The sequence below is a fragment of the Globicephala melas genome, chromosome 2 (assembly GCF_963455315.2).
Source record: "Globicephala melas chromosome 2, mGloMel1.2, whole genome shotgun sequence".
Classification (NCBI taxonomy): domain Eukaryota; kingdom Metazoa; phylum Chordata; class Mammalia; order Artiodactyla; family Delphinidae; genus Globicephala; species Globicephala melas.
Window position 1 is genome coordinate 131,252,893 of NC_083315.2, and position 13,413 is coordinate 131,266,305.

The 13,413-nt window shown below is 44.4% G+C and overlaps 1 long non-coding RNA gene across 1 annotated transcript in view; it reads right to left on the bottom strand.

Moving 5' to 3' along the window:
* LOC132596772 (uncharacterized) overlaps positions 1 to 13,241 on the bottom strand; it is a 217,789-nt gene extending 204,548 nt beyond the window's left edge. The window contains exon 1 of the long non-coding RNA XR_009562775.1: positions 13,155 to 13,241. This is a non-coding gene — a long non-coding RNA (uncharacterized lncRNA). The remainder of the gene's footprint in view (positions 1 to 13,154) is intronic.
* Between the last annotated feature and the right edge of the window lie 172 nt (positions 13,242 to 13,413).

The following is a 13,413-nucleotide window of genomic DNA, read 5'->3' on the forward strand; positions in this document are numbered from 1 at the left end:
CTGTATGATTCCATTTATATGAAATACCCAGAAGAGATAAGTCCATAGAAACAGAGTGCAGACTAGTAGTTGCCAGGGGATGGGGGAAGGAGCGAATGGGAGGGAACACTGCAAAGAGTTTTGCTTTGGAATAATGGAAATATTTTTGGAACTAAACAGAGACGGTGGCTGTACAGTATTACGAGTATACTAAATGTCACTACATTGTTCACTTTAAAATAGTTAATTTTATATATTTATAGATAATATATAAAATAATAGTTATTTTATATATTATATGTATATCACAATAAATTGTTTTTAAAAAAAGCTCAGTGGTCAAGGGGGAGGCTTGACTACCAAGGAGCCCAGGGAAATTTGGGGGGGCAGGGGGGCTATGGAACTGTTCTGTATTGAGTGTTATGGTGGTTGCACAGCTGCCTACATTTGTCAAAACTTGCAGAACTGTATACTAAAAATGGTGCATTTTACTGTCTATAAATTATAGCTTAATTTTTTTAATGGGGCAAGAGAACTATCTAACATATAAAAGCTAAATAAATATTGTTTACTGAAATCTGCCCTATATTATTTTGCTAAAGAATGACTCCTCTATAGAAAGGACCATAGAAAATCTTTTCTACAATTTCATTCTAATGAAATGAAAAACGCACTGGTTACTACAGGATGGAAGTTATACTGGCAATTTTTCACCAGCACGTTATTCGCTGTGTAAGAATCTGATGTGTGTGAGCCTGTCAGAAAACTTTACTAAGATTTTTTTATAAATATGTAAATGTATCAGGAGCATATAACTCTCCAAATGAAGGACACTGCACAGTTAAAAACTCTCATTGAAGCATGAGGTCTAATAGGTTCTCTGTGAAATAATGTAGCACAGAACTCCAAGGTCAGTTGTAGCAAGTTGGGTTAAACTATCCTTAACATAATTATTTCAAGCAGAAGATTTTATTCACTTCTAAGATGCTCTGGCTTTTCATCATTGTACAACCACGGCCAAACTTAATTGGCTTATAACCTAATTGTATCTCACACAGATTGTGTGTTGAATGGGCTCAGCTGGGCAGTTCTCACTTGGGATGTCGCACAGTTGCACTGCAAAGTTGACTATGGCTTCCACTTGCAGGCTCTATTGGGCTAGATGTCCAATATGCCCCACTCCCATGCTGGTAGTTGATGCTACCCGTTGGCTGGGAGCCCAGCAGGGGTCTATACATGGCCTCTTCATGTGACTTGAGGTTGTCACAGCACAGCAGCTGGGTTCCCAGAGAGAGTAAAAAAGAGCAAGAATTCCAAGAAACTCAGGCAGAAGCGGTAAGACCTCTTCTGACCCAGGCTTGGAAGTCATACAGTGTGCTTTCCACCTCATTCTACGGATCAGAAAGCAAGTCAAAGGGCCAACCCAGGTTCAAGCTGGGGGCTGGGGGGGAACCACACAAGGGCATGAATACTGGGAGGCATGTTCCTTAGTGGCCATCTTTGGAGACTGACTTGCAGAAGAGGCATCAGTATTTATGAGGATTTTGGAATGATATTAAGTTTTCAACTATAAAATAACTTTTTGGCACTTTTTGATAGGAATTAAAGTGAATGTCAATTTTAGAAAGTATACATCTTGGCAACTAACTACTGTCTAGTTTATTCACTCAACAAATTTTTATTAAGTGGCTACTCTGTGCCAATCACTGTGCAAGTCTTGAGAGTATATGGATAAATTAGACATGGAACCTATCCCTTTGGAGCTTAAAGTCTAGAGATTGTATCATGAAAACAAATAAAAAAATAAAAACAAAATTCCATAAAACCTATTGGAGTGCAAAAGAAAGAGAGTTGGTTCTCCCTAAAATGGGGTGAAGGAATGTCAGGAAATGCTTCAGAGAGAAAGGACCTATAGGGGAGTCTTGACAAATAAGGAAAACTCCCAAATTCCCTAGCATTTCTTTGGGAGAAGAGTGTGGGTGGGATGGGAGGAGTGTGGGGAAGAAAGAGGGCATTCCAAATGGAGCCAGCCAGCAGAAACAAAGGCGAGGAGGTATAAGACACTTTTAGGGCACTGGAAGCAGTTGCATGCAGCTGAGATACAGGATGCAGGGGGAGCTTACAGACACAGGCATCAATCATGCACCATCTTATACAGGTGTGTTTACTTTGGTCCACAGATGGTTTGTTTTTCTTTTTCACCTTCATAGTGAACTACCACACGATGTTTTTTTAATTTTTAAAATTAGTCTCTAACATTTAATAAACAGAAAGCTGAACACACACACATACACACACACACACACACACACACACACACACACACACACACACACACAAAGTTGATTTGATTTGGCTGTACTGTGCCCAAATTCCCACCTGGCAACAACTGGCAGGAGTTGAACTCTCTAATTCAAAATGGGATTTGAACTCTCTAATTCACAACACCCCCACCTGGTCCCCACTGTCCCCTCCACTGTAGGCCTCTGGGTCTGAGATTCCCCCAAGAAAGTTAAGATGCATAGTTTAAGCAAGGGAGCCAATTAACCATCTTTTATGCTGTGCACAAGGGTGGGAAAACGCACAATGTAGGAGCTGTAAGTTCCATTTTATTTGGGGCTCACTGAGGACTATAGCATGGGAGACAGCCTCTCAGATGGGTCTGAGGAACTGCTCTGAAAAGGTTTGGGGGAGGTCAGTATATATACGATTCTGGTGAAGGGGGGATACGTGCCCTCAAGCACACATTTCAGCAGAAGTTTGCTGCTAGTCATGAGGGAGCAGATGTCCCTGTTAATGATTTTAGTGCTTTTCTAGATATGAGAAGATGCAAGAAGTTGGTTCATAAAATTTTCTCCTGAAAATATCTAACTATCTGAAGGCCTGTCCTGCCAGTTTCTCCCAAAGCACAGAGTGCCTCATTCCTGATCTCCACCCTGAATTCCATTCAGGGTGTGTTGGAGGTCAGCAGCTGCAGTGGCTAAAGACCTAATCTTTCTTGAGCTGGATGGCAAGTGACTTTCCTTAGTTGACAATCTCACGAGTGGGGAATAGTAAAGGGTATTCAGTAGGGAAGTGACATGATCAAATTTGCATCTTAAAATGATCCCTCTGGTATCACCAAAAGATCCAGGTGGAGAATGCACTGGTGAAGTGTATGAGCAAGAGGAGGAAGGGAGGTGGGAAACTGTCCATGTTACAGGTGAGAAGTGATAAGGTCGGATCCGGGGCAGCGGCAGTGGGGATGGAGAGAAGGGGGCCAAAACGAAAGGTAGTAAGGAGTTGAAAAGGCAACACTTGGCCGCCAATTAAATATGGGGTGAGATGGGGAGAGATAGAATGACCCTCAGGTGTGTGGCTACAGTGAGATGGAGGAAAAGCAAATTTGAGGAAGAGATCATAATTCCAGCCCTTGCATGCTGGGTTCCCACCAGGAAGGCGGGGTGCTCTAGCAGGAAGGGAGAGGGCCTTGAAGTCAAAAGGCCTGGCTTCAAGTCCTAGTTCTGCAATGAGCTGTGTGACAGCTTTACTGCCTGAGGGCCATCAAGGTGGAAGGCAACTGTGCACGTGAGTCTGAACTCAGAAGAGGTAAGGGCCAGAGGTGGACATTAGGAATTCATGAGCTTATTGGCAGTGGAAGGACCACTAAGGCAGCCAACGGTGAGTATGGGGAGTTAGAGGAAAGCCAAGGAAAGGACCCTGAGGAAGGCCGAGTTTCCAGGACAGAGGGGGAGGAATTGGAAAAGAGGAGCTAGGAGAACTGACAGCTGCAGAACTGAGGAAAGAGGGACTTTCACAAAGGGATGGGTCATCATAATCAAAGACCACAGACAAGTCACCTGCAATGTCCACTGCATGTGACCGGAGGATGTCATCAGGAGGGAACCTGCGCAGAGCACATCAGAAGAACTCCAGAGGTACAGGCTGGCATTGAGTGTGGCTGACGGGAAGGTAATTCTCGAACGAGATACTGTGTTGTGTTTAGGATTCAGGGGAAAAAAACAGAAATTCCTTTATAAGGACTCTGTCGAGGAAGGAAGACAGCATTTAGAATTGTTCCCTTTAACCAGGAGGCGTTTACATGGCCTTTCTACACCCTTTTCAATAATACTCGTTAAGAACGATTAGCAAACATCCTGCTGGTTCACTCTATTCTTCATCAACTGGTTCAACTGAAGAACCATCATTTCTTTTCACCTAGTCAGTCCCTCAACCTGAAAACAAACTCCAGTACAAGGGCTCCAGATGTGTATTTCCTCTTGGGTTATAAACAAGTTTTACAATAAAAGATCGTTCTTGTATTTTTCTCTTTTGTCGTCAAGGGATTTTGCCAATGGAAAGTTCTGTGATGACAAAATGCAAGGTGACTTGGGATTCATGCTCTTATCCTAAGAAATCTACCTAGCAAGGAATAAAAATGTCCGGTTCCATTCTTTTTTTTTTTTTTTTTTTGGTACCCGGGCCTCTCACTATTGTGGCCTCTCCCTTTGCAGGGCACAGGCTCCAGACGCGCAGGCTTTACGGCCATGGCTCACGGGCCCAGCCGCTCCGCGGCATGTGGGATCTTCCCGGACCGGGGCACGAACCCGTGTCCCCTGCATCGGCAGGCGGACTCTCACCCACTGCGCCACCGGGGAAGCCCTCTGGTTCCATTCTTAAAGGAGAGACATATTTTCTGATTTTGTATTTTCCTTCTGAAAGAACATTTTTTTCTTACTGAATTTTGCAAAGGATAATAGATTTAAAAGAAGTGAGAAGGTAGAATCTCTGAATACGGACCTTTCTATTGAAAAACTAGGCTCTAAGCGTAAAAGTGATATGGAGCAAATTTGGAGGGGCTGGGGAGGGGTATTTGTTTTGGGGTATGGGTGTGTGTGTGTGTGTGTTGTGTGTGTTTTAACACTGGAAGGACCTGAGCTCTCCTATGGGCTCTGCGGAAGTCAGTAGTGAGGAGCTGGCAGAAGAGAGGGAATAACTGGTGCTACAAGATCCCACAGAAGGGAAGGAGTCTGTCTTACATACAAGGGATTCAAACTAGGGGAAAAGAGGCGAGCGTTGCTGTGGCCACATAATGTTACAGGTGCAGACAAAGGAAGGCCAGGCCATGTGCCGAGCCGGGAAGCAGGGCTACTTCTAGAGGAGAGGGGTGAAGGCTGGGCGAGGAAGGGAGGCAAGAGGGATGAGTGAAAAGATTGACAAGTGCCCACCAGGCCCCCTTCAAGGTGGCCATATTTGCTTTCAACTTGCCCCATTTGGTAGAGAAATGCTTTTAAATGCCTTCTGCGTAAACTAAATAAAAACAGAGTGAGAAAATAGAAGAGAGTAAGGAATGGACAAGATGATATTTACTGTGCAATTAAGAAGAGGGTGGGTGGACTTCCCTGGTGGCACAGTGGTTAAGAATCCGCCTGCCAGTGCAAGGGACACGGGTTCGAGCCCTGGTCCGGGAAGATCCCACATGCCGTGGAGGAGCTAAGCCCGTGCGCCACAACTACTAAGCCTGCACTCTAGAGCCCATGAGCCACAACTACTGAGCCCGCGCACCTAGAGCCCGTGCTCCGCAACAAGAGAAGCCACCGCAGTGAGAATCCCGTGCACCGCGACTAAGAGTAGCACCCGCTCGCTGCAACTACAGAAAGCCTGCACACAGCAACGAAGACCCAACACAGCCAAAAATAAATCAATTAATTAAAAAAAGAAGAGGGTGGGCTTATAATTATTTATTCACTTATTTATTCATTCAACAAATATTTACTGGATGGCTCTTTCGAGCCAGATGTTGGTCTAGATGCTGTTCAGTCATTGAGACAAAAATTCCTGCCTCAGAGAGCACACATTCTTGTCCTCTCCAGATATGCCAAGGTAGTCCTAGATCAAATTCCTAAAAAGTGTTAAGTTTTTGCACCAGCTTCCACTGCTATACAGAACATGCCACGTGACAGCCTCTCTTCCTAATAAAGGGCTGCAGCACAAAGAACAAGTGTGAATCAGCTACAGTGGAGGACAGGTTGGTTAATACTCATACAAATTAAAGTGGAAGGAAATTTCAGAAAAAGAATGCCATGACTCAGTTCAGGATTTGGCCAGGACTCCAGATTTAACAGTCTCTGAACAAATTAGCGTTTTCTAATCCATCTGACACGTTACGTTCAGAATGTGATTTTCCGATTAAGGCGCTAGGCACGGAATTACTTCTTGATAAATCTGCAGACAGACGCTGTAAAGCACATGCAAGGTCCCCCAGGTGTTTGCTGCAGAAGCTGAAAGGGGCAAGGGATGTGGCCATATCCTTTCGAAAGGTCAGGTTTCAGGATAAATAGATTTAAAGGATAAAACTGTAACCAGGATTTGGCCATCTTGGGAAGGAGCGTGGTGTTTGAACAACATCCTTCCCAGACTGAAAGTTGTTCAGACATGGATCGTCATTCCAGGCGCTTGGCACACTGGTTTACACTAGCATCCAAGTGCATAATTGTCAGGAACTGGCCAAATCCACAGAGACACCAGTCACTTCTGAATGCTGAAAAATGTTTGTAATATACCGTAATGAATGCAAGCCTGACTCATTTAATCAGATCTGAGTCCCACACTGGGGATTTCTGCATGGGAGGAAGATGTTTTCTGAAATCCTACTTTTCTCGCCTGCTATCTCCTATTCCAGGCAGAACAGAACTATAATCAGGTTGGCCTTGCCAATTTCTGTTTTATATTTTAGATCATTAATATGGATGCTTATAACATACCTGTTTCCAACTCATTTTGAATTCACTTCGATGTGATGAAAATAATGCTCTTTCTCCTTATTTTAGATTCTATTTTATTTTTGGATCCTTTTTTCTTTTTATTTTTAAATTTATTAATTTTTGGCTGTGTTGGGTCTTTGTTGCTGCACGCGGGCTTTCTCTGGTTGAGGCAAGCAGCGGTGTGTGGGCTTCTCATTGCAGTGGCTTCTCTTGTTGCGCAGCACGGGCTCTAGGTGTGCAGGCTTCAGTAGTTGCAGCGCACGGGTTCAGTAGTTGTGGCTCGCGGGCTCTAGAGCGCAGGCTCAGTAGTTGTGGCACACGGACTTAGTAGCTCCGTGGCATGTGGGACCTTCCCAGACCAGGGATCGAACCCGTGTCCCCTGCATTGGCAGGCGGATTCCTAACCGCTGGGCCACCAGGGAGGTCCCTATTTTAGATTCTATTGAAAATGAACTAAGTATAACTGAAAGACAGAAATTTAAGACTCTTCTCCATTCCTGGCAAATTTCTCAAACTGGTTTCCCAAAACCAATGAGAGAAGATGGGGGAAAGGGGCTAGTGACACTCCCATGTGAGAAGCTGTCTGATTCAAGCCCTCTCTGGGCTGAAAGCAATTGGGACAGGTGAATAGCCCAGCTTCAGGAACTGGCCAAACTTTCTCCTAACATGACAATGGAAAATCCAGCCAACTGTTCCAGGCTCTCTTCCCCAGCTTCTTTTTTGTAGAGGCTTGATTCCTCAAGTTCAGAAATCTGACTTCCCAAGGATTATTCCAGCCCCAGATAACTGATTCATAACCAAACAAACTCACTAGGAAACTCCCTGAGCTCAGAAGTCAATTCATTCATTTTCAAGCAGCGATTCCATTCCACATGCTACAGACGAGGAGATTGCAATTCAGGTCAGCTGATTAGGTGATTAGTCCAAGGTCACACAGCTCATTGCAGAACTAGGACTTGAAGCCAGGTCTTTTGACTTCAAGGCCCTCTCCCTTCCTGCTAGAGCACCCCGCCTTCCTGGTGGGAACCCAGCATGCAAGGGCAACCAGAGGTTACAAAACGGCTTCCAAAGAGCAGAGGACGCTGATGGGGTGCAAGCAGGCAACAGGGTAGGACAGGCCGTGTTGAGAAAGCTGGCCGTGGACAGCAGAACCCATGTGACTGAGGGTCAGGAGCCAGAATTCAGGTCCAGGGCAGGCCAGGGACAGGGGAAATGGCAAGAGATCATCAGGGCTCCATTCAGAACTAAGATATGATCGAAAATAGAAACTGTCCCAGGAAGACAGCAAAAGCCAGATTAGCAAAATCGGGCCCAGGCCACGCCAGGTAGGCCCCCCCACCGCAAGTATTAACCTCCAACTGAGTATCAGAGCCTTTTACTCTTTCTCCTTCTATCTCCCTGTGAAAAGAAGAAACCATCTAAAACCAGAGCAGAAACCAGGCTGTAGGTGGAGCCAAGTGGCTGCCAGCCGTGGGGCTGGGAGGAAAAGCAGGGGCAGCAAACGAGGCCGTAGCTGCAATGCCACACCCAGCCTTCGGGGTTCAAAACCCTTTCCTATATATTCTATTTCTTGACTGTTCTAAAATGTGCTGTTGATTCTGTTTTACCTCTGGAAAACTTTCCTAAAGATGGCTGAAGAGAGAATGTCCATATAATTTACTACCCCACCCTGGACACTTTGGAAAGTAAAAGAGAGAGCTGTTAATAATTACGCTAGGGCAACCAACAGTCATAAACCAGGACTAAGGTTTAAACCGGACATGAGGTCACCCCAGCTTGAGACTAAGCACTCGGGACTCAGACATACTTGAGCACAGCTAGCAGAGGGTGAGATAATCTTGTCAGGATTGTTTCCCAGAAGAGGCCAGAGTTTTCCTGGGAAGAAACTCACCCTAAAGGAAGAGAAAGTCAAAGTACACAAATTGGGTTCCATGACATCAAGACAGAGCCAGAGGGGAGGGACAATTCTCAGTACTGCCCAGTGTTGGCCACCCCCAACATCCTGCGACCCAAGTTCCATGGCTGTAAACAGCCAGTGAAACTAAAAAGAGCTATTTCATTAAAATCTCCAGGGGACATGGAAGATGCAAGTGTTAGCAAAATCCTGTGCCAGCAATTTCAGCAGCGACAGAGAAGGTGCAGTTGGCACTGCAGATGGGTGGGACGTCAGTGGTCAGCGGTGGTCCCAGCACCTTCGGCGGGTGTCAGCATGGTTGCTGCTCCAGGTTTGGGCAGTGACCCGACAAGCAAGGGAGAGCAGGAGAGCCAAAGACAGCGGGTGCCTTGCCCTTGCCTTTCTGAGCATATGGATGTCATCCATGAGTGTGCACTGAACTAGCATGAGGAATAAACAGGGGCTGCAATTTCATAGAGTAGACAGACTAGGAACCAAAGAAATATTATTTCATAAAGGATGGTTATTGTGACTTTAATTTTAGCCCCAAGCTGGGAAACTTAAATAATATTTCTCCCATCACAGTGCGAGGTGCTCACTGATGAGGCCTAAATCTGGGAAGCTTCCTAAATTGAGGGCCACTCTGTTCATATCAGTAGTTTTACGGTCTAAAGTAGGCATGTACCTTCAAAATATAGACACTGCAATGATATGGACATTTATAAAATAATGCATAAAATATTTACACATGATAACATAGTACAAAAACATTTTCCAAAAATTCCTAAAAATTACGGAAATTTTGCTACCTCTTAAAGAATGGCATCTACTGATTCTCTCTGATATCCAACTGATTAGTGTTAGTCTCTTGACAATTTGAAATTAGCACCCACTGAATGGCTAAAATGAAAAAGACAGGCAATACTAAATGTTGGGCAAAATGTTGACCTAGAATTCTAACACAGCCCGTGGGAGTGTGAATTGGTACCACCTCTCTGGAAAACTGGCCGTACGGACGAAGGATGAACATATGCACTTCCACTCCTAGTATATACTCAACAGCATTATGTACATATGTTTACCAAAAGACGTGGACAAGGATATTTTTAGCAGCACTATTCATAATAGCCCAGCCCTGGAAACTAACCCAGTGCCTATCAACAGTAGATGAGATGAATAAATTATAGCACATTCATACAACAGAATACTGCCATGAGAATGAACAAGTACAACCCCACACAAGAGCATGAATGAATCTCACGAAGTGGGCAACAGAAGCCGGACACCAAAGATACCATTTATATACAACTTGTAAGCAAGCAAAATTAAGCAATGGTTTCAGAAATCAAACCAGAGCTAACCTCTGGGGTGGCTAGTGGACGAAGGAGACTTCCGGGGGCTGGTAATGTTCCATTACTTCATCTGGGTGCTGGATACATGAGGATGCAATTTTATCAAGCTTATCATTGATCACTTTGGTATATTCTCAGTCAAACTAGTCACTAAGGCCAGCGCATATTTAAGAGGAGTATTATACTCCACCTCGTGACAGAGCATGACAAAGTCACAGGACAGAAGAGTCTGTGGAATGAGCGAAGTTGTTACATCCATTCCCACTATAAAATACAATAGCATTTTAAATTTAAATAATATTTTAAATATATTTTACAATCTACTCCAGTTATCCAGTGCAAATTAGAACTCATCATCATTCTGGGGTAAAACAGAGACCTTAGGAAGGTAAAGAAGAAAATAAGGATACCAGCAACCAAAGCACACAAGACAAGGAAGGATGCTCCAGTTGGGGTCACATGCATTCCCTGGACCATTAACTGTGACCAGAGGAATAGGTTACATTTATGGATCAGTCCCAGTCACATGCCCAACAAGACTGCATGAAATGAGACAGGAGCAACTCACCAAAGGAAGAAGCAATTGGAAAACAACATATGCCTACTGCAGATGTTATATACTTTAACCGATGGTCAGCACAAGAGAAATTTTTAAACTTGGCATGTCACGAATGGGGAGGTATGATCTCTCCAAGTTGCAGTCAACTCTAAGATTCCAGTGTTCTCTCCCTAACACACATGTCAAATCCATTAGCATTCATATTAAAATATTTTTAAAATATGGATCTATTTGTAAAACATACATCCAAGTACAACCTCTGATGGCAATCATGTTTCGTTTCTCTTTGAGCATTTCTAAAGATACTCATCTGTCTGTGAACATATGTTAACACTTTTCCCTCTGATGGTTTGGATAAATCCTCCACATTGTTTTGACCACACACATTTCTGTTAACAGCCGTGAGTCACACACCAAAAAATTAACTGAAGACTACAGGTGTGGCAGGCTGAACTTCAGCCCCCACTCCTCCTCTCCAGGGAGAATCTTGGGGATTAGAGAGAAACTAGGTTACTATGATGCCATTTAACCAGATAGTTCAGCCATAGCCCTTGTCAGTTTATGTGGGACCCCCATAATGAAGGGACCAAGCCAAGCAGAGGAGAATGTTTTAGCATAATAAGGCCAGGATTCTTCCTTTGCAAGAAACAGAGTTAAAATCATGTTACTAGAAGAAATATACATTTCTCTCACAGACTATATCACAGGGGTGGGCAAACTTTTTCTGTAAAGGACCAGAGAGTAAATATTTTAGGTTTTGCAGTCCATACAGTCCCTGCTGCAACTACTCAACTCTACCACCGTAACGCAAAAGTAGCCACAGATAATACTTAAACAATCAGGGGACTTCCCTGGTGGCACAGTGGTTAAGAATCCTCCTGCCAATGCAGGGGACACGGGTTCAAGCCCTGGTCCGGAAGATCCCACATGCCGCAGAGCAACTAAACCCCTGCACCCCAACTACTGAGCCTGCACTCTAGGGCCCGCGAGCCACAACTACTGAGCCCTCCTGCCACAACTACTGAAGCCTGCGTGCCTAGAGCCCGTGCTCCGCAACAAGAGAAGCCACCGCAATGAGAAGCCCGTGCAAAGCAACAAAGACCCAATGCAGCCAAAAATTAATTAATTAATTTTCCAGTCTTTCCTTGGACCCTCTCTCAATGCTTCAGAAAAGAGGCTCTTAAGCCTCCCACAAGGCCCTGCTTCATTGCCTACCTCTCTCAGCCTCACTCAATCAGCTTCTCCCATACTGGCCTCTCTGCTGTTCCTTGAACACACCTAGCACATTCCCACCCCAGGGGCTTTGCACCTCCTTACTCTTCAGGCAGACTGAAAACTCTTCCTCTAACTATTCAAATGGTTCAGTCTCTCTCTTCATTTGGGTGTTTCTCAAGAGACAGCTCAAAGATGCCTTCCCTGACTTCTATCTAGAATAGCATCCTCATCAGACTCCACTTGTTTTAATTTTTCTTCACAGCACATATCACTACCTGACAGTCTCCCCCAGCAGCATGTGAGCCCCATAAAGGCAGGGACTTTGTTTAGTTCACTCAGATATTCCTTGCACCTTGAATAGTACCTAGGACACAGATGATGCTCATAAATATTTTCTGAATAAATTAATGAATCAAGTTCAATGATGATTGGACCTGTCTGATGGCTAATTTTATGGCAAACTTAGCTGGGCTATGGTGCCCAGATATTTGCTCAAAATGTATTCTAGATGTTTCTGTGAGGGTGTTTTGGAGGAGATTAACATTTCAGTTGGTGGACTTTGAGGAAAGCAGACTCCCCTCTATAATGTGGGTGGTCCTGATTGAATCAATTGAAGGCCTGAACAAAAAGGCAAGCGGGCATTTTGGAGCAGATGGCCTTTGGACTTCACCTGCAATATCAGGTATTCCTGGTTCTAGAGCAGATTGCCTTTGAACTACAACTACAACTTTTTCCTGAGTCTCCAGCCCCACCTAGTCTCCCCTATCAGCTTTTGACTTGCCAAGCTTAAAATGAATCTCTTCATGTACATATCCTATTGGTTCTTTTCTCTGGAGAACCCTGACTAATACAGTCTCTAAGTCAAACTGTGCTATCTTCTTTGCTAAAGAATTCTTCCCATTAGCTCTCTACCCACTGGTTTCCACAACATGAGTCAGGGAGCTAAAAGCTCTGCATATTTTTGTCAGATCAGCAGGTAATATTGCTCCAGGTGACCTTCTTCCCCATGGCCAACTAAATGGGGACTGGAGAATGGGGGAGAGAATAATCAAACATATTTTTTTAAGATAATAGCCAATTACTTAGAAACTGGCACTTAAAACCATCTGGAGACTTTATCTCCTCTTCATAACATACTATTTCATTGATATTTTGTTAAGAGGAAGGTTGATCTACATCCCAACCTGTATATATCCTGAAATGGTAAGGAATATAAGATATCAAACATACTATGTTTGATAAGGTATGCTTATATTCTGGATTTTTGGCGGTTCCCATAATATTTATATGACTAGATATGACCACAATTATAAAGTCTACAGGATGTGGTGTGTTTTCACAAGATGCTCCAGGTCAATGCTTCCCATCATGCCCTTAAAAAATAATTTAAAAGAACAAACAAAATTCCCTACCCTGGTACCACTTCGGATCCTGCCTCGAGAAAGTACCGCTTTCCAACATCCCCACAGCGTTGTGGCGGCCTTTAGAAGATATCGCTCCGCCCCTCTCCCCGCCCCACCCCGCTCCCAACCGGGGGGAGGAGGGCGCCCTCCCAGCCAATCAGCACTCAACAGGGTCCTCCTCCGGCGCGTGTTTCAAAGGCCCCGTAGGAACCAATGAGCGGTTAGAGGTCGAGCCTGGGCACCGGGGGCGGAGTAAGAAACAGGGGGA